General features: G+C 37.1%; 1 long non-coding RNA gene across 1 annotated transcript; it reads left to right on the top strand.

The window, feature by feature from the left end:
• Positions 1 to 6183: 6183 nt before the first annotated feature.
• Positions 6184 to 18280, top strand: LOC108498204. Its single transcript, XR_001875108.1, has 6 exons — positions 6184 to 6296; positions 6822 to 7002; positions 11668 to 11835; positions 13648 to 13725; positions 16477 to 16598; positions 18125 to 18280. It is a non-coding gene; the product is annotated as an uncharacterized LOC108498204 (long non-coding RNA).
• Positions 18281 to 22541: the final 4261 nt, after the last annotated feature.

Here is a 22541-nt window from a genome sequence, read left to right as displayed (position 1 = left end):
GTTTATGTTGCTGGCTTCATATCAGTAAACTGTTTTACATAGTCTCCTACCCTTTTGCCCATTTTAACAAACTTAAACCTTTTCCAGCCTCCTTAACTGCAAGTCCTAGAGTGTTTACTGTGTATTAAATCATCAGATAAATAGAATGCATTTTCATTATTCAGAAAGGAAATCAGCAGGAGTTACTGTAGTTTCGACTGCAAAGAGGAGCATAAGAATGAATATTTAATAGGATGTCCACTTAGGATACTCTAAACATCGTTACTGGCACTTGTCCAGCTAAGAAAAACAGAAGGGGGAGGAAACTACACACTGCTTATTTTAATTAGGTGAAATTATGTGGTTCAATAAAGCATAACAGCCTGCATAATGAAAGAAGAGACCTATGTTTATGAGAGAATTATTGATGACAAAAATGTTGGCAACATGCATGTTTTACTGAGGCAGTTGAAAGCCATTTTATTATCTTTTCATTCATAATTTCCTGCAACATGCTTCAGTGTGTAAACTGATAACATGACCATGTGGTGAGGGAACCTTTTACTATTTTTTATAATAACGAACAAAGCATTTTTCTTCTTCACTTCAGAACTAAATGTTGTTGACCCTTTCATAGACTGATGTAGAACACGGCAGAAGTAAGCAAAAAGACAAGAGAATATTTATCTTGAAAGGTGTTTATTATGTGAACTGGTATAATACATGTTGTTTGGAGAGGGGGGGAGGGATTGTAAATGTAAGAAGTGAAGGCTGGATTCTGACTGGCACAACAAACTGTAGTTTTTGCCCTTCACAGAGAATAGTTGTCTGACTATAATTTAGAACAGAACTAGAGCGTGTATTCTGCCTGCTGTATTTCACCAAAATTTGATACAAGGATAACAAAATTTTTATGTGGAAAATAGATACCATATTGGAAAAATTAGCACAATTTTTTAGACAAGCAATGTTAGAGGTTCTCTAAAATTTAGGGAAGTAAGTAGCAGTACAGGAAGGAAAGTAAAAGCTAACACATGAACTATGTCATAATATTTCTTTTTAAACATGAAAGAATAAAAGTCCTTTGAAAACACGAGTCAGTAAAAAAAAACAAAGAAGAAAGAGAGAAAGATTAACTTTTTAAAAGAAATATTGTAAAAAACCCCAGTCCAAAATAATATTTTGACTAAAAAAATCCCCTTTGGGTAATATGCCCTTTCACTTAGGAAAAAAGTAGCAGTGTGCCCAGGTGGCCAAGAAGGCCAATGGCATCCTGGCCTAGATCAGGAACAGTGTGGCCAACAGGACCAGGGAAGTGATTCTTCCTGTGTACTCAGCGCTGGGGATGCCACACCTGAAGTACTGTGTCCAGTTCTGGGCCCCTCAGTTCAGGAAGGATATTGAGGGGCTGGAACAGGTCCAGAGAAAAGCAACTTGGCTGGTGAAGGGACTCAAGCACAAATCCTATGAGGAGAGGCTGAGGGAGCTGGGATTGTTTAGCCCGGAGAAGAGAAGGCTCAGGGGAGACCTCCTCACTCTCTACAGCTCCCTGAAAGGAGGTTGTAGCCAGGTGGGCGTCGGTCTCTTCTTCCAGGCAACTGTCAGCAAGACAAGAGGGCATCATCGTAAGCTGTGCCAAGGGAGGTTTAGGTTAGATATTAGGAAGAAATTCTTTACAGAGAGGGTAATCAGGCATTGGAATGGGCTGCCCAGGGAAGTGGTGGATTCTCTGTCCCTGGAGGTTTTTAAGGTGAGACTTAAAAATATGGCACTTAGTGCCATGGCCTAGTAACCATGGCAGTAGTGGATCAAGGGTTGGACTTAATGAGGTCCCTTCCAACCTGGCTTATTCTGATTCTATGATTCTATGATTCTATAACAATATATCTGCAATCAACCTACTTATACTTCTGCTGGAAACAACTGAAATCCCTTAACCAAGGCCACCTCCAACAAAACAATTGGCATCTGTCCACATTCAGTGGACTTGGAATGGATTTTAATATCAGTTATGTCAACATCAGCTTATGGAGCATGATGTAACAGAAAAAATTCTTTTGTTCCTGCAAGAAGACTGAAAAAAAGGTTGTTCTCTTGAAATATTTCAGTGATGGTCCATACACACACACAGGTGTACCAACACTGTATTCTCCATTTAGAAAAACTTCTGCCCAGACTAACCTTTCACAAAACCTTAACTGAAAAATATGAGGGAAGGCAGGCAGAAGAATGAGAGAAGAAGGTGTTTGTGGCATCTGTTTTCTGCTGAGCTCAGAAGGCAAAGGAAATTACATCCTCCAAGGTCTGACACCGGAGTTCAGGGTGTCATTTCTTATTGCGGTCTAAATGCAGGGTCAGTGGGGCAACATTTTGCATTAAAAACCCAACCTAAACCAAAACAAATATCTTGGCCATATGGAGGCAGCTGTAGTGGATGGAAAGACAACTACTTGCTTTGTATCCTAGGCACCATGATATCCAGCTGGTTTGATCCTTACATTCTTGTTTTCCCATTGATTTTTTTTTAATTTTGCTTTAAACTGAATAATAATACATACTTCCAAGCAAATCTTTGTTAAAGTTTATGACATAAGACTGTCTGAAAATATAATCTAGAGGGTAAGGCTGATAAATGAAATTAACGATTCACAACAAAATTTGGTCACACGATCTTTTGAAATAATTGATTACAAATAAACTCTTAGTTATACAAGATAGTGACTGTCATGACCCACTCGTAGGGGATGTGATGTTCATTACAAATCCTCATCAGGCTGAACAAAGACACCAGACTGACGGTTATGAAGGGAAAAGAGGCTCGCACACTTCGTGGGTGAGAACAAAATGGCTCTTTTATTAACACGGCTCCTGCCTTATAAAGGGTGAGCAGAGAACCAACTAGAAAAGGGGTGTAACTAGGGAGGAGCATGGGAGGAGTATGTAAAACAAGGGGTTGGTAAAACCATATAGGGAAAACACTGCAATGCAGTAAAATCTAACCAATCAGGGAACAGGGTTCAAGGGCATAAGGGACAGAAAAGGGATTTTGTAAGAAACTGGGGTACAATGAAAAGGGAATAATACAATAAAACATGAAACACAACATAAAATCCAAAATGCATATTCTCCAATAGTCCATAAAAGTCCATATCCACTTATAAAGTCAGGAAGAATGTTGAATTTGGTGCTTGATTTTCAATCTTCATTTCCTCACCTCCAACATGTCCCCTTGCCTTGTTTACTAAAAAAAAGTAGACTTAGAAAAACTTTTATGAATCTATTTTCAAATATGAAATTAAACAGAGAATGGTTATGGGAATACATTAAAATATAAAATATATTTTTTTAAAAATAATATTAAATGTAAATAAAGAAATAAGGAATTATGTAAATAAAGAGAAAAAGAAAATATTTTGCTACGGACTTGATGGGTCTACAGTCACTATACCTGATAAGTATAGTGCAATAGATGCCATGGCCATTATACCGGAAGGGTATAGTGCAACAGAGACTCAAGATCTCCAGGCTGCAAACCATGGTTGAGACTTTAGGTCTCTGGGTATTGCCCTGAATCCAGAGATTTGGCAACATCCATCCCATGGACTTTTGGAGGCTCTAAGTCTCTGTGATTTGCAGTCTGACAGGAGATTCTACGTCTCCAGGGATTCCGAATTAAAACAAGTAACTTTAATGGAGTCACTCAAGACTCCAGGAATTGCAAATCTGACCTTAAGTATTTCTAGAGCCCACAAGGGAAGAAACCCTCTTGGGAATTCTGTAGAGGGCCTCTCTCTTGAGTGGGAGGCTCCTCACCTGAGAATTCACTCTGGAGCTCACCTGGGGGACTCATCAGATATTCAGTGGAAGGCACCTCACCTGAGAATTCATTCTGGAGTTTACCCAGAGGATTCATCAGAGATTTTTATTTTTTAGGTTCAGGGATTTGCAAATCATGAATATAAGTTTGAAAACAGGTAATTCTGAGCTGTAACAATAAGTAACTTTGAAATATTTTAACTCAATTTGTAAAGAAAGTTTTGTTTACGGTATTAGAAAATATATGAACATAAGACAGTGTATTTGAGGTAGTGTTTGTTGTGACAAGTTCACACACACACACACTTTCACACTGTTATAGGTTAGAAATCTGAGGGGGAGAATTTTTCTTCCCCCTGCCCCCACTGTAGGTAAGACGGAGTTTGAATGGAAAGGGGGGAGGGAGTCAATTAGCTTTACAAAAGATCTAGCCGGCAAAGCCGCATTCCTAACAGATGGCCCATCAGAGGCTAGGGGGAGAGGGGAGGAATTTTGGGGGGGGTGGCTGGCTCTCCTCAGAAGGGAGAAGTCCATTTTTGCTGAGCTCTCGCTCTGGGATGGAGACAGGAGGTCTTGTGTGTGTGCTTTTGGAGAGGAGGCCTGGAGACTGGTCTTTCTGGTTTCCCGCCCTGGTCAGCCCTGACCATTGGCCTCGACTTGCGGGCAGGTTGTTTTTGTCTCCTGCCCGGACCTGCTGTGTTCTCATCGGAGAGTTTTTGTGCTCACCGGGAGAAGAAAGGAGGAGCCTTGGGACAACAAATGAGTTTCGTGGGGGTGGACTGTTTTCCTTTCCCCCTTCTCCCATTGGGGGAAGGGTCCCCATTTTCTTTTCGGCTTCTCCCGCGACCTGAGACCACCCCCAGACCCCCCTTCCCGCACGGTGACCACCAGAGCCCAACAGCGCCCCCTGCCGACCACCACAGAGTACTGCAGTGATCCAACAGCACCCCCTGCCAACCGTGACTAGAACTGCGCTAAAAGACAGAGAAGTATTCAGACTTTTTCTTTTGTTTGAAGGGGACTTTTGGGTACAGGACTATTGTCTAGTTATTTTTGTGTTCTGTTACTGTTCTTGCCAACATACATATATCTTTTAATAAAGGGTTGTTATTTCTTCTGTTTTTTTCCACACTTTCTCGATTAAAGCCTCTTAATTTTGAATTTACAATTGCAGAGAGAGAGGAGTTTGGTCTGTCTCATAACTCATTCTCTTTAGCAAACATTCCAGTCTCTTCAAACTGAGACACACACAAATTTTCACGGTGGTCACCATCATTCATACAAACATACTTTTAAGTTTGTTGTATTGTGTTTTCCGGTTTTAAATTGACGAATTAGCATTTCTGTTCCTTACCCTTTGGATTGATAATATAAGACTATGTGTTATTTTGCTTTGGTAAGCATACTTTCTGTAAAACATAAATTTTCAATTTAAAATTCAAAAACATATTAACTTTTCTATCACTCAAAGATGAAATATCTATTCAAAAATATAAAATTTTGCGTAAAAAACTATTTTTGTTATAAAACAATTTGCAAGGCTATTATTTGGCTTTGTCTTCCTCTACTTCCCCTTTTTTCTTTTTATTAGTAGATATATTGTAGGAGGAGGAAGGGTTGCATATATTGAAATTAAGTTGTGAGGTTAGTTATTACATTGATAAAAAGATATGAACTCAAAAATATACAAATAAGTTACTATTACAATTTGCCAACACAGTTTGAAACTCAGTGTTTTTTGTAAGTAATCAGCTAAAGCTGTTTTTGGGGTCTGAGGTGTTCTCTGTCCATTTCTGGTAGCCAGTTTTTGCTTTTAGGAATAAACTCAACAAATATGTTAACAAAAATGTAAACTTTCGTTTTAAATAAAGTTATGAATTATTTTAATGTTAAATCATTAGATAAGAAGAAAAACAGTTTAATTACTTTTTAAACATACAACATTAAATAAGAAACTATATTAGTATTTAACTTATAATTCATGTTGTGAGGAAAAAGAAAACATGAAAAGAGGTTTTGGTTCTGTTTTGTTTTGATTATGTTGACTTTAATTTTGGTGGTTTATGTAAGGAATAGCTCTGCCCTGTCATTCCTTATTTCGTGTTTGTTGAGGGGTTGTGATGCGCATGGTTCAGTTCCACTTCATTTTCCCTTAGGGCCGTTCATTTTTTTCTGCCGTTGTTCTAGTCGCTTTTATATTTTTTGGACTGCTTTTGTGATGATTTTTAGGTCAGGTGTTGTGTGCTCTTCATTGTTGCTTGGGTTCCAATGACTTTCAGTTGAAGGCGTTAAGGTAGCGGCAGGGTTTTGATGCGTGCCGCCATTTTGTCCTTTGTTTACTTCTGGTGACCCAGAAGTAGATGGAGCTAAGTCGCCATTTTGGGTGTTGTTTACTTTTGGCTGGCTGGTGGATGTTAGTACTCTGCCATTTTGGGTCTGGGCACAGCCATTTTGAAAGTCAAGGTCACAGTCACTTTGAAGGTTACAAGAGCAGCCATTTTGTAAGTTAACAATGGTACCGTTTTGAGATTGTGAGTTAACATTGGTGCCATTTTGAGATTCATTTTGTAAGGGGGCATCTATTATTTTCTCCATTCCCCATGTTAGTTCTTGATCTGACCCTTTTTCCATTAATCGACTGTGAGTCCCCTCTTCATTTACAGTCTTTTTTAAAATGTTGAAAATAGATTTCCAATTGATTAATGCTTTGATTGCTAGTTTATCTCCTTTAAAAGCAGCATCTGCCAGCAAAGCCCTTATTTTCACCTACTCCAAATAATTTAAGTATTCTGGCGCAGTATCATTTTTATAGATCCATTTTGTCAGTGATTTTAAAGAGTTTTTATTCAAGGGATGCTCTCTCTCTCTCTCTTTTATTAATGCCTTCATGCTTTTGTATAGTTCAGCTTTGTTTTTAGTAAATTGGGCTCCCATACTGATGTTAAGTTTTGATGTGAGAAATTTGGGATAGGTATGGGGGATATTAGGAACAGAAATGACTTCACAGCTGCTCACCTCTCTTCTAGATGCAGGTGTTTGGATCTGTCGACTGTCTGGTCTGAATCCCCACTTCAGTTGTGTTTGTGTTGGTACTGCCATGTGGATGGTCCGGAGCTGGGGCAAACAATGACAGAAAAAGAGAGGAAAAAGACAACAAGGGAGCCTGATCTACTCTCTTTTATATTTAACCCAGTGCACATCTCTAAGGTAAATTAGATTTTTTGGGCTGTTTTGTTCGTGCATGCACAGCCAGCCCTTCTCTGGGAAATGAGCTGTGGCGGGAGGGGAGACCGAGCACGAGACTCAAGGTGTGGAGGGAAGTTAGCTCAGAACAGCATTGCCCCACCTCCGCAGGACCCTCTCCTCCCACCATACCTTTCCTGTACCAGTACTCAGAATGTTTGAGACAAATGCTTAGGTTTGGTTCTCTACAGTGACAACTTCACCTGTCTAAGTGTACATGATTAATGTACACAAATACACTTGTTACAGCCACCAAAATCTTCAGACAAGACAGCCTGTTAAATTCATGGTGTTCATTGGTCAGATTTTCACATTGAGCATCCATGTTTGTCTTTGGCTTCTTTGTAGCTAACCCCTTTTTGTATCTCCAGTAGGGATGCCCAATGAGTATTAAGTTGTTAAAAAGGATTCTGCCACTGGAAGCCTTCTCTTAATTTTGTATACAGCCTTAAAATCAAAACAAAAAGTCCTAGCCTAAGATGAGTAGCTAAAAGATGTTCTGCTATCACTAATTTTAATCTTATATTTAGCTACCAAAAACTGTGAGCTTTTGCCAAAGAAAATGGCTAGTATAGCTAATTGGCTTGAGATCTAGAATTATAACAATAATTGTTGTGTACTTCTCATGATTAGTTTAATTACCCCCATTTCCTCTGAAAACCTCAATATTAATTCCCATTGACTGTAATGTTAAAATTACTGGCAGGGGCAGAGATGTTCAAATGCTGGCTCATGCTGCAAAGTGAAATCATTGATAACTTCACCAGATGGTTCTGTGCTTTAAAGAAATCTGATGTTAACCTGTCGTTACTCCCTCTTTTCTTTTTCTTTTTTTTTTAAAGGGAAATTATAAAAAAATCAAGAATAAGAACACAAAGTACTTCTTTTGATACAAGTGAGGAAAGTGTTAAAAATATGTTTTCAAATACTTAGCAGGTCTTTTGGGGGTGGCAGAATTGGGCACGATTAAGGGAAAATAATTGCAGTCCAAATAATTTCATTTTAACTCGCTACTCCATTACATTCCTCATATTCCATCATAGACATTTGTTTCTCATCCTGACCTCAGCACTGACCAGAGTGGCAGAAAGAATCTTGCAGGTTCAGCAGGGCTGCTATTGCTGAATATCCTGCTGTCTCCCAGAGGGAGAGGTGTTCATTTGAGATTTTAGAGAACAAGAGCCTTTTCATAACCTCAATTACCACAAGGTCAATCTGCAACTGAGCGTTCAAGTGGTACTTAGATTGCCTGGTAAGCAGCTGTGGCCCAAGAGCTGTGCTGAAACCAAGTTAAACTGTCATCAATGTCTATCTGTTAATAACAGGAGCGAAAGAGAATCTTTCTGATAATTGGCTTTTTGAGGAACCAGAGAAGGGATTTGATTCTCAGACAAATAAAGTCTTGTCAAGATTAAACATTCATTTGTAATTCTTAAAAAATGTCTGTTTCCCTCCACCATTCAGTCATATAAACATATGTACACACACGTATATGTGTACATACGCATATCTACATGCACCATATACAAAGCATTTTTCTCTAGGTAACAACTTCTATACGTTACAAAATTTCAAAACTATTATGCATGCATTCTGCTAGCCATGAATTTTATTGCATTTTTTGTGATAAATATATTTATGCTCTGACATGAGATTCATGCATAAGAATTGAAAATTACTGGGAAGGTGATGGCAATCTGTCAATTGATTGAGAATCCTTCAATCCCCTCAACTTCCATTCTTTCAGTAAGGTCTCACTATAGGTCAAAATACTGTAGGAAAAACAGAATTACAGTATGAAGAATAAAGCAATTCAACTAGATTAGAAACCAATGTTGAGCATGGCAATGCCTAAATTGGAATGTTCTAAATCAAAACCCCCAAATGAAACCAAATGGCCTAACTTAATGCCTATTACATACCATGGTATGGTATTAAATGTGTTGTAGTCACTGCAATTTGAATGCTTGTGATGTATTAGAAGCATAGACATTTTAAGCAGTATGTCAACTCTCTTTGATCCTCCTTCAGAACTCTAAGCCCTTGTTGACAATTACTTAAGGCTGACAACTTTCTGGGAAAAAACTCCACCCATTATTGCACACAAAAGATTGTATATTATTATTATTAAATTTTACTTTTTTTACCAGTACCTCTTCCAAAAACCTAGCTAAAAGATATATTGCTGAAACCTTTGCTTTTGCCAAGGAATGAACAATAAAAAAGGTAGGCTATGAATCCACTCCATATGCTTCATTTGACCATAGCTTTTACTGAAACTCAACTGAGGCTCTTCTCACCTAACTTTAACCATCCACAGAGTAGAAATCTGCACCTGAGACAGTTGTCTAGAGTTCTTTTGCAGATAGTGGAGAAAAACAGGCACTACTACAAGGTGATTCATCTCATCCTAAAGCTGGCATCCAAACCAGGGCAGATTAATCACATTCCAGAAGTTAGGTGAGATGAATCCCAGCTATGCTGACTTGAACAGTAGTTTTGCTACATAGTGTGACTCAGAGCTCACATTGTCATGAGCTCAAGTGAGAGGTGGGCCTAGCTCGTCTGCAAAAGATAGAATGTGAATTTTATACTGTGGAAGATGAAACAACTGTGATTTTAGCTTCCGGCAATCAAATAAATATCATATACTAACACATAAACCAGCAATGTTCCAGAAAACAGTAAAAGATTTAGTGAAACTAATACAGAGGTAAAGCACTAACAACTGCAGCTATCATCTCCATATTACCTTCAGATTTTCCTAGCTACCTTCTGGTTTTATGTCTGTAAGAGCTTCCCTCATTCAAGAAACTCGGTGATTAGTTCCTACCTGCACAGGCAGCAGACCCAGCTTTCTTCCAAAGCCCAGTCTGGCCTGGAATTCATACTGACAAGTTTTGCCATCTCATAAAGTGTTTAAACAGCAATCTGTTTAGAGCATGGTGAGTGTAGCAAACATTTCCTCCTGTACTGACAAATGTATCAGTACATATTTTTCTACTAATTTCCATACTTCAGCTGGAAGTAAAAGTTTTCTTCACGTTCTCTGTTCCTTCAGGTAGCCCCTGTACCGGTTTTCTGATCAGCCAATTGTATAATTTTTTAATCCACAGTATAGAAGAATGGAAGTCATTCTACCTTCAAACTTACCAAGCATTTGGTTTGATAAAGCAGTTCTATAGGAGATTTCCAACAGTTTCAGGACAGCAGTTAATCCTGATCATCCATTTCTGAATTAAATAGACTTATATAAAACATAAGCACAATTTATCTTTTCACAGAAAAGAGCTTTTTTTTTTTTTTTTCTGAAACAATGTATGCAATTCTTTCTTGGAGGAATGGATCCTGAGTTGTTGTCCTCAGATAAACTGAGGTAAACATCAGACGAAATTCCGATATACAAGAGAAATCAGTTTCAGAGAGAAGCATTTACATCAGCACTGCTAAATTCATCTGTTTGAGACAGTGATCCATGGCAAATTATTTAGATTGGTTTGTATCTACTGTACCAGCTCCCTGTAAGAAGCATCATCTCTGCCCATACAATATAGTGCTTGGATTTGCCTCTTCTCTGGTTTATACGTGTGCCATTCAAATAAGTTTATAATCATAACTGGTTTTTTTGTGTTAATTGTTTCAGTTCAAATTGTCTTTTATATTTTGAAACCTGTACTGCAGCTAACCAGAATGATATTAGTACACCATAAAACACTGTTTATATATTGCATATACTGAAGTATGTCAGCAAACAATCTCAGGATTAAATAGGAAGTCAAACCTTTTGGGATAGAGCTTGAAATTATCTGAGAAAGCACAGAGCTGGATATGATCTAAAAAAGCACATATGGAATAAAATATGGAGACACAACCTCTGTGGGATGCTTTGTGCCCATAATCTTCAGATCCTCAATGAATCTTTTTTATTTATTTACTTGTTTTATACTTTCAATCTTATTTTCACAGTTTAAGGCATCAGCAAAACCAAAACTTCTTGAGACTGTTATTGGCCAATTTATGCATTTCAGTCATTTCTCATTGGAGCAGATACATTTTTCCAGTTTATTATTTTTAACGTTTTAAAATTTTGGGTTTTTTTCTTGGACAGGAATATTGAAAAAGAAAGATTCCGTTTGATTATTTTTCTTGAGAACTACTTTAAAATAGCTTTGAATTGAAATTAGAACAGTAGAATTTCAGGAACAATTTTGCTCAGGTTTTCAGTTTCATTCAAAGCTTTACTAAAAAAGAATGAAGATATTTGGCTAACAAATTTTGTGCCAGAAGGCAAATTACACAGAAGTTTATTATTACACCAGCACCTTGACTTCAAATTTGATAAAATGCTTAGCATAGCCCATCTCTGTGCTGAGTATACTAAAAACAAGTGCAATCCCTGGGCAGTGCAGAAAATACTGCAGGACAACTGATACTCTTCATTGTCATTTATCTTCTTTAGTGTTGAAACTTTGTAAAACCTGGCAAAACACACACACACAAAAAGAAAAGCCAAATAGGGAACTGATAATTGTCAAGGTCAAAAGAACTGTTATTCTTCTTTAAACCTGTCAGCAAAAATAGCAATCGCAAGCTCATTTCTTTTTCTTTGTTTTTTTTTTTTTTCCCCAGCTTTATATTTTGACATTTTAAAAGCCCATGTCTAGGTTTTCAAGTGAGTTCTTTCCCCACTGGAATTAGAGATTTAGCTATCAACGCTGAAGGACAATTATATGTAGAGATGGTCAGTTGGATCAGTTTACTCAAGTTCTGAGTGAGTGTTTTCCCATGTTTCAAAAAGTAAGTCATTGATATCCATCCTTTTTTTTTTTCTTTTCTGGTGAAAGTGTGCTAGTACCTAAGTCTTAGTGTGTTCCAGGAAAGCACTTGGCACATTGTGAGACCTGAAAAATCTCAGAAAAGTTTACGTGGTCTGCCATGAATGCTTATTCTATAACAGATGCCTGGCATCTTCTATCTTAATTAAAGTAATCACCCCTGTAAATCATAAAAGAATACATTGAAAAAAAATCTTCTCACATATATTGGCCTCTTAACAAGCAGTAGGTTTTGAACAGAATTGGCACATATATGCATATATATGCAGATTTTTCATGACTGTTATAGTAAGCAGCAGTCATGGCTCAGAATGGCTAAGAATGGCTAAGCATGACTAAGATTTTTAGAGCGACTCCTGCACTTGTGATGTGTTTTTTCTCCTTTTGACACCCACCCTTGTTTAGTTGGTGGCTAAACATATTGGCTTTGACATTTTCATAACTCTAAAGAAAACATAGTTCATCTGCTCATAATTTGCAGTCTCTCTCTTTCTGTCCTAGATACAAATAAAAAAGCAAAGAAAGAACTTCCTTTTAGACAGTCATAACCAATCACTTAATGGTTTGTAATTAGGAGATTCAAATCTGTTCTTTAATTCTGAAAAATATATTCTGATTTAAGTAAACAGTAGGCAGTGAGATAGCCTCTCTAGCATGTATAATAAGCAGCGGTTTGTAGAGTCGAAACCAATTGCTATCCAGGTAGCTCTTCAGTGCCCTGTGGCAGCTGTGTTGGGCCAGCTTGAGTCTTGTGATTGTGGGGACAAAACACAACAGCAGCATATCCACACTGTCAAGCCAGTCTGTGATCAAGCCTGTTTGCACCCACTCCTGTATTCATGCTCTAACTTGCTACTTTTATTCTTTCTAATTATTCTGTACAAATTAAATTAGATTTGAGAGGACAAAATATCCCATCTGAACCTAGTGTATATTTTATGCTACATGCTATTGCATACTCCAGTGTTCCAGAGGCACTCATTTAAATTCCCCCAGTGAGAAGAGGAAATTAAACATAATTTCTCATGTATGAATGACAGTTTTTCTCTTATTACCTTCTTAGGAGATAGTGATGGCACTACAGCTGGCAGCTGTTTCTCGCACACAATGTGGTTTAGCAGGCTTGTTCTGGGAACATCTACTACAGCAAGTACATGGACGAGACAGGGAGATAAATATTTAGTTTGTAGTTCCTTAGGGACCCTTAGCACAAGGTAATCTATCAAGTTTTTAAGCACTGTCAAGACTTCTGGGCATGTCAAGAAATATACTTTACGGATGCTTGGAAAATTGTAGTTGGACTTAAGGCCCTTAAGTATCCAATGAATAACAAGCTCATATTCTGATCTTCTGAAGTTTGCACTGTGTTTCACAACTAGATACCTGTGATGTATGGTAAATCCACCCATCACATCCTCTGAGTATCAGCTCCTTGGCCATAATGTAGGCATAATAAGAACACTTTATTGTATATGGAATATTCAGTTAACCTTGTTGTGGAGATGGGGAGAAAGCAATCATACAAGTAAATTAATATGTCTAACAGAAAGTCAGAGTCATAAAGGATGTTGGATGTTGCAATTTAGACCATAATATAAGAATTATAATGTTTAAACTTTATTTTTCTAAATATTTTCAAGCTCTTTACAAGCATTTGTACCACATCTATACCACAAACCCTTTCTGATAACATATGTGATTTTTCTTTTCAAAAAATTCACATTTTTATACAAACTAAATAAAGAGAAAACTTTTTTCTTTTTTTCTGGCACAGTTTATTCCACCAAGCTAACTAACATAAGCTATGCAAGCAAATTAAACTTGCTACCCAAGGGATGACATATAAGCTGGAGTAAGTACCATTATAATTGAACAGGCAAATGTTTTTTTTAATTGTCTAGTACCAACTCTTTCCCACCTGAAAAGGTACAAGAGGCAAAGTGTGATTTGTTTATTTTCACGAGGTGGTATAGTACTGATTTGTTCATAATTGCGAAATCCCAGATCTATCTTGTGAGTGTCTATGTGGCCCTTGGTAATTTTTGCAATGGCTTTTGTTTGCCCCATTTTTTTAACTTCAATTGCAATTTTTCCTCCAGGAGTTGTCACCTTTCCAATGGATAGCCTGGACTAAGGTTTTACTTTGTCTGTGTTGGTGGAAGCTTTACAATATGCAAGCAGATTAAGCATTTGGATACAGTACATTGATTAGGTGCTTGCTAACTCTTGTTTTCTGGAGCGGTTGGAATGCAGCCATCTAGGCAGTTTTGCAAAGAATATAAAAAACAGGAAAAAAACTCCAACACTTTATGTACCTAGATATGTAGAGCTGACTTTGGAAACTAAGTAACAAGATTAAAAAAAAATAATAATTAATAATAATAACAACCAAAAAAGTGGTAATTAGAACACTAATGAGAATCCAGATCAAAATATTGTGCAGCAATACAGTATAACTTAAAGATATTTTTCCATCCTTGAACTCTCCCTACATCTTTTTCTTCAGCAAGTATAGAAGTTAAAAAGTAATATTCCTCCATTCTATCTTCCAGATGTCTAACCTCAGGGAAAAAAAGAAAACATTAAGAATTTAACTTACTTAAATAGGGTCTATTTGTGGTTTTGTACACGTATGTGTGAGACAAAGAAGAGTGGGTTTTTTTGTTGTTTCATTGCTTCACTAACAGTAAAACAAAATAGAAGTAAATTTGCTGGTATCCAAACATGCTTCTATTACTACCAGTCTCTAAGGATCAGAAGGTGAAATATGCGTCATAGTACCATTTGAAGCACCAAAGGAAAAGACCTTTCTTTACTTCCTCTTATTTCTCTAAATTCATTCCATTATGAAAGAAATAATAAAGAAGTTCAAAATTTCAGGAATTTATAGCTGATGAATATTTTATTTTGTTTCTTCACATTATATTTATTCTGTGACAAAACAATGTACTATATTCCTAAGAATCAAAGCAGTAGCATTAGACCTCAATTTTGTACCTGTGCAAGTAGTCATACAGGTGATGATAAGTAATCTGTGTTTGTTGTTACACATTTCCTTTGGAACTGACTTTTTTAGTTCGTTTACTTTTTTTTTCTCTACTCTTATTTTCTTTTCCAAATGTAGGTTTGGGGTTTGGTGCACATTTCTTCTTTGGTTTGGAGTACATGGTTACAAGTATCATAAACCAGAATGTGTAGTATGACACACTATTATTCCCATATGGTGTCATGACTGCCATCTCTAAGAAAGGACATTTTCCCCACATGAAGATTAGGAAAGCACCTGTCTACAGTAACATTGCTGTAATTTCTCTGTTGGACTGAGAAGAACAGGAGTTAAATTATCTGTGTAGAAACTGGATGATTTGTTGCTATAAAGTCCTTGGGTCAGGTTCCTCATTGAGGGGAGCTCAAGCAACTTGTCTCATATACAGTAATGACTCTGGAGTAACTATTTTATTGCCTAGAAGAGTGAACAATGAGGCCTCCGGGAGGCAACTCAGCCTGGCCTTAGCTCACTAATAGAGCTGAGAACAGCTTAATTTAGTCTAATCATAATTTGCATGATTTTTCTTCTGCAAATTCCATTATATGAAATTCTCCTATGAAAAAAATAGCCAAAAGCCCAATGGACAGTGCAAGAAGAAAGATAGAGGGCACATCTAATTTTCTTGAAGTTTTAAAAGCAATCCATTTTATATAAAAGAAAATGTAGCTTGTCTTACTTGTTCCTATAGCTGTGGAAATTCTAGATCCCAAACAGAAATGAGATGTTTAATGAAATCTAGGGGTGGCTGAGACAATTTGACAATCCCGTGTAACAATTTTAATTAATATTACAGTCCTTTTCCGCTACCCGTGCTCCTTGAAAACATACAATTTTGGGTTTCCCCACTAGGTCAGTTCTAATACATAGCTCAGATTTGTGTGGTCACCAACGTGAAAAAAGCTGGTTACTTCAGCAGCCTTAGAAAGAAGATGCCATGATACAACAAACCTCAACCTTTCTTACAGTGTTAGGAATAGCACCAAACATTTCACGGAGATAAATGTTATGTAGGAATAGGTGCAATATCAAGGAAAAAGTTTTGCTTATCATGAACAGTGAGTGAATTACCTCTTTTATTAATTGGGCATGTTTCTGTTGTAGTAAATTAATATAAATGAGTTAATAAGCAGCTGTGAGGAGGTCCCAAATTAGTATGAAATATATCAGCTATTTATGAAACTATGCTTTTTCTACTAAGCTAACAACCAGCTAGACCATGTGGCCACATTTCAGATTAATTTATAGAGGTGTAAATCTCAGATAACACTGTTGTAAATCTAGAGTAATTCCAGTGAGCACAATGAAGTTACTCACAGCTTGCATTAGTGTAATTGGAATTGGAATACGGTCTGTATTGTAATAAGGCACCAAGTATGTGGCAAAATTCACTTTGCTGGGGAAAGCCTCTTAAGTTTTTCACTGAAATTTACTTCAGAGGCTAAATAAGAGTAGAGCTGTCTGCCTAATCCCAGAATGGACTAAGTAAATTTATACTGCATTCATTTCACAGAGCTGTTCATTGTTAATGGCAAATTCACTTGTGTGTGCTTCTAGGAGACTGCCTAATTCATACACCGTTTAAAACAGAACCACTGCTGATAGCTGTAATTAGTTCCATAGCAACCCTTCCTCCTGCTGCTGCAAGACTGAGGCTGCTAGTCCAACTCCTATAACAGGTATGTACCAATTAGTAAAGCCTGAACCTAGTCCAGTGATATTGTAATGAAAGGATAACAGTAGAGGAACTGAGTTTATTTTTTTTTTTGTTTGATCTTTGTTTGCAGAGGTCAACTTTAGAAAAATAGTTGCACTTTGTTTAGGTCCTTTTAAATCTTGTTGTAAATACACTTCCAGTTTTGTAACATTGTGGTTATGGGAAAGCAATCAATGACAGAATAATGGTCAAGAAGTCTTGTATAGGAGATTAATTAGGAAACATTTATCAAATCCAATGTCCTGCTTTATTCTTTCTAAACTTCAAAAGATTTATTCTTAAACAGAAGAAAAAATTCTGAGATCTTAGTAGCTAAGTGTTTACAAAATTAGAAATCTAAGCAATGTTGGGTTTTTTTCCTCTTTCTGCATGAATATATGTAGTTTGCTGGTCAATTTGGGAGGGATAAAATGAAGTATTTACATCTTTTCCTCAAGAAGAAAGTCTCTTTTTCGTCAGTAAGAAAACATTTTATTTTCCTGATCCTTTGTGTTGTTTTCTGTTCACTTGTTAAATTTTACTTGGCACTTGCAAGTATTTGACTCATATTTTTGCATCTATCTGTAGTTTAGTGTTCAGACAAACTTAACATTTCCTCTGTCTTTTGTAACCTCAGTTTTCGGTACTTTCTTCAATTCAAAACTAGGAAATGAAATTTATAAATCACAGAAGTAGACTAAAGCTTTTAGGTTACATTTCTGACTTAATCTGCAAGATCTTTTCACATCACTTTTGTTACAAAATCCAGTCAATGCATTTTTGCACATGAATTTCAACTATCTTGAAGAGCCTAGTGAACCAGTCCTTCTAAAGAAAGTTTCTGCATTTTGTATAGTCAAATAGTCTTGCATTTGATCCTAGAGTCAACAAGGGACAGGTGCTTTGAAGGTTATCAGAGGGAGATTATGCACTCATAAGGTGTCTATTTCGAGTTAGATGACTGGCATCTCTCTGTGGTCCTTAACAGTTAGTGAGCATTAAGGTTACACAACCAAACTAGATAATTCTGAAGTAATCCTCCCAGAATCATGTGTAGGATGGGCACTTGATCCTCAGAAAGGCTGCTTTGCTTATTTCCTACTAACAATTAGCAAGTAGCATTATTTTCTACAGTAAACATAATGCAGCTCTATCCCACACTGATTTCAAGCACACTTTAAAAAATCCAAGTCATAGTTGGTACCTTTACAAGTTTCTTTGGGAACAATTAATAGAAATGATGCTATGTATGGACATGAAACTTGTTGTATGTTATTCACCACATATCAAGGTCTGAGAAGAAAGTTTTTACTGAACAGAGACCGTATGTTTGTGGTAAAATGTGAGTCAGCCTGTGACTTTGTGTAACCCCCCCATGGAACTTCCTTGTCACCAGTAAGCTAAAAGAATGAAGTTAGCATGATTTCACTCAATTGGGACATATAGGTTTGGGTTTTTTTCTTTGTTTTGTAAGAATATTCTATACCTGATATACCTCTTATTATTTAGGAGATATAAAACTATATTTGAAAGAATACTACTGAACAGAACCACACATTATATGGGATGTGCACCAAGATATGACGTGGAAAGAACATGAAGAGTCCCTTGTCAATGCAGTTCATAACTGTGCTAGCACAATTCTATGTACTCCTTCTTTGTTAATAACAAAGTAAGTGAACATACTGGTTACACAAACTAGCTCCCCCTTCCTCTGTCTCCATTCTCACCTTCACCCTCTCACCCTCATCACAAAAAAACCAAACCAAACCAAACCACCCACTTTCATGCATTAAAACCTGGAATCCTAAAACTGTCATTACAAAAAGGTAGTATATTTCCTGAATCACAGACAGCTGACATTGGGGTCACTCTCTTTAATCATGGAAAGAGTGGGGAGTGGCTCCCACCTGGAGAGAGAAAGGAAATAGCATTCCTGTCATCCCAGATTGCTTAAGCATGTTGCTGATACAGCAATGCTATTGACAAGCAGCAGCTGTGGAGGGGGCTCTTGTTATTCCTATATCTCCACTAGCAAAGAATTCCTCAAAGACAGTGTTGTGATTTTATGGAACCAAAAATATGATAAAAATTGACTGATCTTGCTTAACATATGAAAGAACTGTCCTTTATATAGCAAGCATCTTCTTTCTAAAATATGTAAATCATCATGTTTTCTCTCTACAGATGTAAAAGAGTAAGAAATTTTCCTACAGAAAGAATCAGATTTTGAAATGTTTTAGCTTCCTGAAAGCACTTTAGGAAAAACAAACAACTCCCCTTGCACTTGCAAAAGCCTGTAACCTGTACAGAGAAATGTGGCAACCACAAAAAAAAATTATATCTTTACAACAGGAAATAGAGAAAAAGAGATTAATAGATACAACTATATAGAATGCATCCTAAAACTGATGAATGAGAGAACATAGCCCATTTTGTAAGATCAGGTACAGAAACTTCTGTTCAATCAATGAAATAAAGTACTTCCCACAGTGATAAGAATGGTAAAAGAATCGGAAGAGAAGAGACTAAAATGGAAGGAAAAACACTGAATTCTCTAAGAGAATCAAAATCTGAGAGAATCAAACATGATAGATGGCAAAGGAGGCACTATCATGACTTGCTGTCAGGGAAATGGCTTTGGGGTTTTTTTATTGTGTTTTCTCCTTTGTGCTTTCCTTTCAAGGGCAGAAAATGAGGGGAAAAAATTAAACTCAGGATAGTTTGGGGAATTTTGTGTCTAATGTTAATGAACTTTGTGTTACTGCTTAACCCTATTTTATCTCTTGGCTAGCTTTTAGAAATTCTACTCTTTCAGAAATTTTATATAATAGCCACTTACAATTTTGAATGCTAGCAGAGATTTTGTTTACATTATTAGATTAGTGGAAAGATGCGAGAAATAGGGACATGCTTAGTGGAGAACTGAGTTGGAGAGTCCAAGAATATTTGGCTGATAAAAATGAGATTCCATGCTCAATCTATGTACCACAAGTAGTTTTTCAAAAGTCCTATCCAAATTGGGTCATTTCCCAGCAGCCTATGCCTTGTGTCCTAAGTTACACAAAAATTCTGATATCCACCTCTTCTTTTCTCTTTTCCCCAAATCTGACTACTCATTTGGACTGTGAAAGGAACTTATTAAGATAAGGATAATACTATTACCCTAGGAGAAGGATGTGTTCGAAAGATTGGAATGTTGATGACTCAGGCAATCCAGGTGCAAGGTGACGATGTGCAAAATAATCACCCAAGTTACTGGGATGCTGAGGGCATGCACGCCTGCCACCTCAGGCTTCAAGCTGGGTGTTGTTTCTTTATCCTTACACAAATGACTCAAATGTGATAACTCTCCTCTGGGGAAGCACTAAGACAATTCACACATAGCCTGAAGATATTAATCTCTGAGCATGGACCATAATGCATCCACCTGTGCTGATGTAACATGCATCTGTAACATCTTGTCAAAGATTCCTGAAATGTCCCGTGATCCGCTATTACATCATCCAGTGTAGAACTCCCTTCCCCGGGGTAGTAGCGGAGTCATTCCCACTTAGCCTAAGCCCAATAAAAGACCACATTTGGACTTCACACAACACTAGATTTTTTTCCCTCACCACATGGGACTTTCCTTACCACCCATGGCTTCCACCACCACCTTGATGGATCTGGACTGTGACCACCACTACGACAGGACTACAACCATCACTTTGACCAACAAACATCAAAATTTCAACAACCAAGTCTCATCACTGGATCCAATGGGTGTCTTGCGGGTTCTCTCGGAGAGTCCGCAGCCCTGCTCTGATTGCCTGTACCAGCACCACAGCCTCACTCCAGCACTGACTGTCCAGCTGTTCCTGTCAGAGTTTCCAGGTGTGGGGGAGGAGAATGACATGGAAGGGTAACCATCTTGTCTCTGTCCTGTGTCCATGTGTGTTCTTTTTCTGAGTGCGGGAGGCCAGGCCACCATCTGGATTTAGTCCAGAGGGCAGGGCTTGGCATGCTTCTCCTCATTGGTTGGTTTAACCCATTATTATAAGTATTTTTATGAGCATTCTTCTTGGTAAAGAGTTATTTTTTCAGTTATGTTTGGGTGTCTTTGGTTTCCCTCTGTATTGGAGAAACTAGGGGTATTAAACTCAAGGGAGGAGACTTCTGTCTGAGGTCTCCACCTCTCCAAATTTTCTCAAACCGAGACACCTTGTCTTCCAAAAAGGTGAAACAGGGGAAAAACAAACCATATTTTTAAATAGTTAAATTAAATTTCCCCAGACAACTTTTTCATTTTAGTGTTCTTGTTTTCCTACACAAGCTGAAAATGTTAGATCATATGTAGACTGAAAATCTCTCATAGGATATTTGGGCAAGGCTTTCCTCTAAAACCACATCATTAAGAAAGTGAGAGGAGACTGACCAGAATGGGTTGAGGAGAGATAAAAAGGAACAGCAAGTAAAACCATTTGTTTAATTAAAAATAAACTCGCAATATCCCTTCACTAAAAAAAACACAAAGTAAACTGGGCATGCATGGTTATATTTGTATGAAGTTACATATAACTAATAAGTGTTTCGAAAAGAAAGTGTCAGCAAATTTAATAACAAATGATGATACAAGTCATGCATAGGATGAAAAATCTGTTATAAATATGAAAAAGGGGCATTGATGGTTTTTCCTTGAGAAATAAAATATTTCCAGAGAAAATATATGGTAAGAACAGCTGGTGGCTTATTTATCAGAGCATTATAAGTATATGTCCTTTTTATATACTGCTTTCTCATTTGCTTCTCCTGACTTTTTTTTGTTGTTTTTTTTTTTTTTTTTTTAAGGCTGCCTCCTATGTGTGGCTTTCTTTTAAAGAAACATAAACAAGATGGTAAACAGATAACCTTATTGTAATAAAAACATCTTGAGTGGGGGTGGGAAGCAACCTCAACCTCCTCTGTGCGCAGTCAGCATGTGTCCATAAGGACAAATGGTTTTATTTATTCACACACTAGTAAAATCCTCCCTGCAGAGCCAGGTTTAGCAGGGTCTAATTTTTGTGTTTTATTTTTGTTTCCCACAGATGTCGAAGATGTTAGAATCAGAAGGGCCTTTTTTAGTATGAATTTTAACCAGGCTTTTCTCTGTAAGCTGTAGTATTAAAACATAAAAGAGAGCAAGATGGTTTTGGGTATTTACAGAAAACAAAAACGGGAGAAAAGCACTTTTTTCTCTAAAAAAGGCCAATTAATTTCTTACTAACAATGATAAATAGTTATATCAGTATTAATACTTTTTCTTCAGTTTCTCCTTTTCATTTATTTGGATAAAATCAGCCACCAACTTGGAGATGTTTTCACGTTCAACTAACTTCAGATTTCTCAAATCCAGCTGCCTGCATCTGAGCCTTTCATGACCTTCTTCCTCTGTAACAAATGGAGAGAAAAGGCTGATGCAGGGTATAATATTTTAGAGTCACTTTAGATATTTGCTTTAGGACAAGAGGAATCTTATTCTACCAGTGTCATGTTTTTTGACATATAACTGTTTGGAGTGCAGGTGATATGCTAAGGCATAGATATTTGCATTGTTACTTCTGCTTTTGTTGAGACAAATCTTGTGCTTGACATTCATCTTCTAGTCACGAAGAATGAGTTGCTTTAATCCATGAAGAAAATTCAGTAGGATGAAAAAAAGACAGTAAATAGAAAGGCAGTACTAAACCAATTCAAAGGAAGGCAATACCAGTCAGAGTAGATATGGTCACAGGTACATCTCTCTGAGTCACAAAATATATCAACTATCTAACATGGAAAAGAAACAGTCAAATCAGTCTTCACAGGAGAACATACACACAGTAGGAGAAATAACTTGAAATAGCAACAGATAATGAAAAGCAGATGCTTTTACAAGAACTGCAAAAACTGCAAATCTATGATC

Source organism: Lepidothrix coronata, unplaced genomic scaffold (assembly GCF_001604755.1).
Source record: "Lepidothrix coronata isolate B3197 unplaced genomic scaffold, Lepidothrix_coronata-1.0 Scaffold57, whole genome shotgun sequence".
NCBI classification, from domain to species: domain Eukaryota; kingdom Metazoa; phylum Chordata; class Aves; order Passeriformes; family Pipridae; genus Lepidothrix; species Lepidothrix coronata.
The sequence above is the reverse complement of the archived record's forward strand: the minus strand, read 5'-3'. Positions and strand labels throughout refer to the sequence as shown.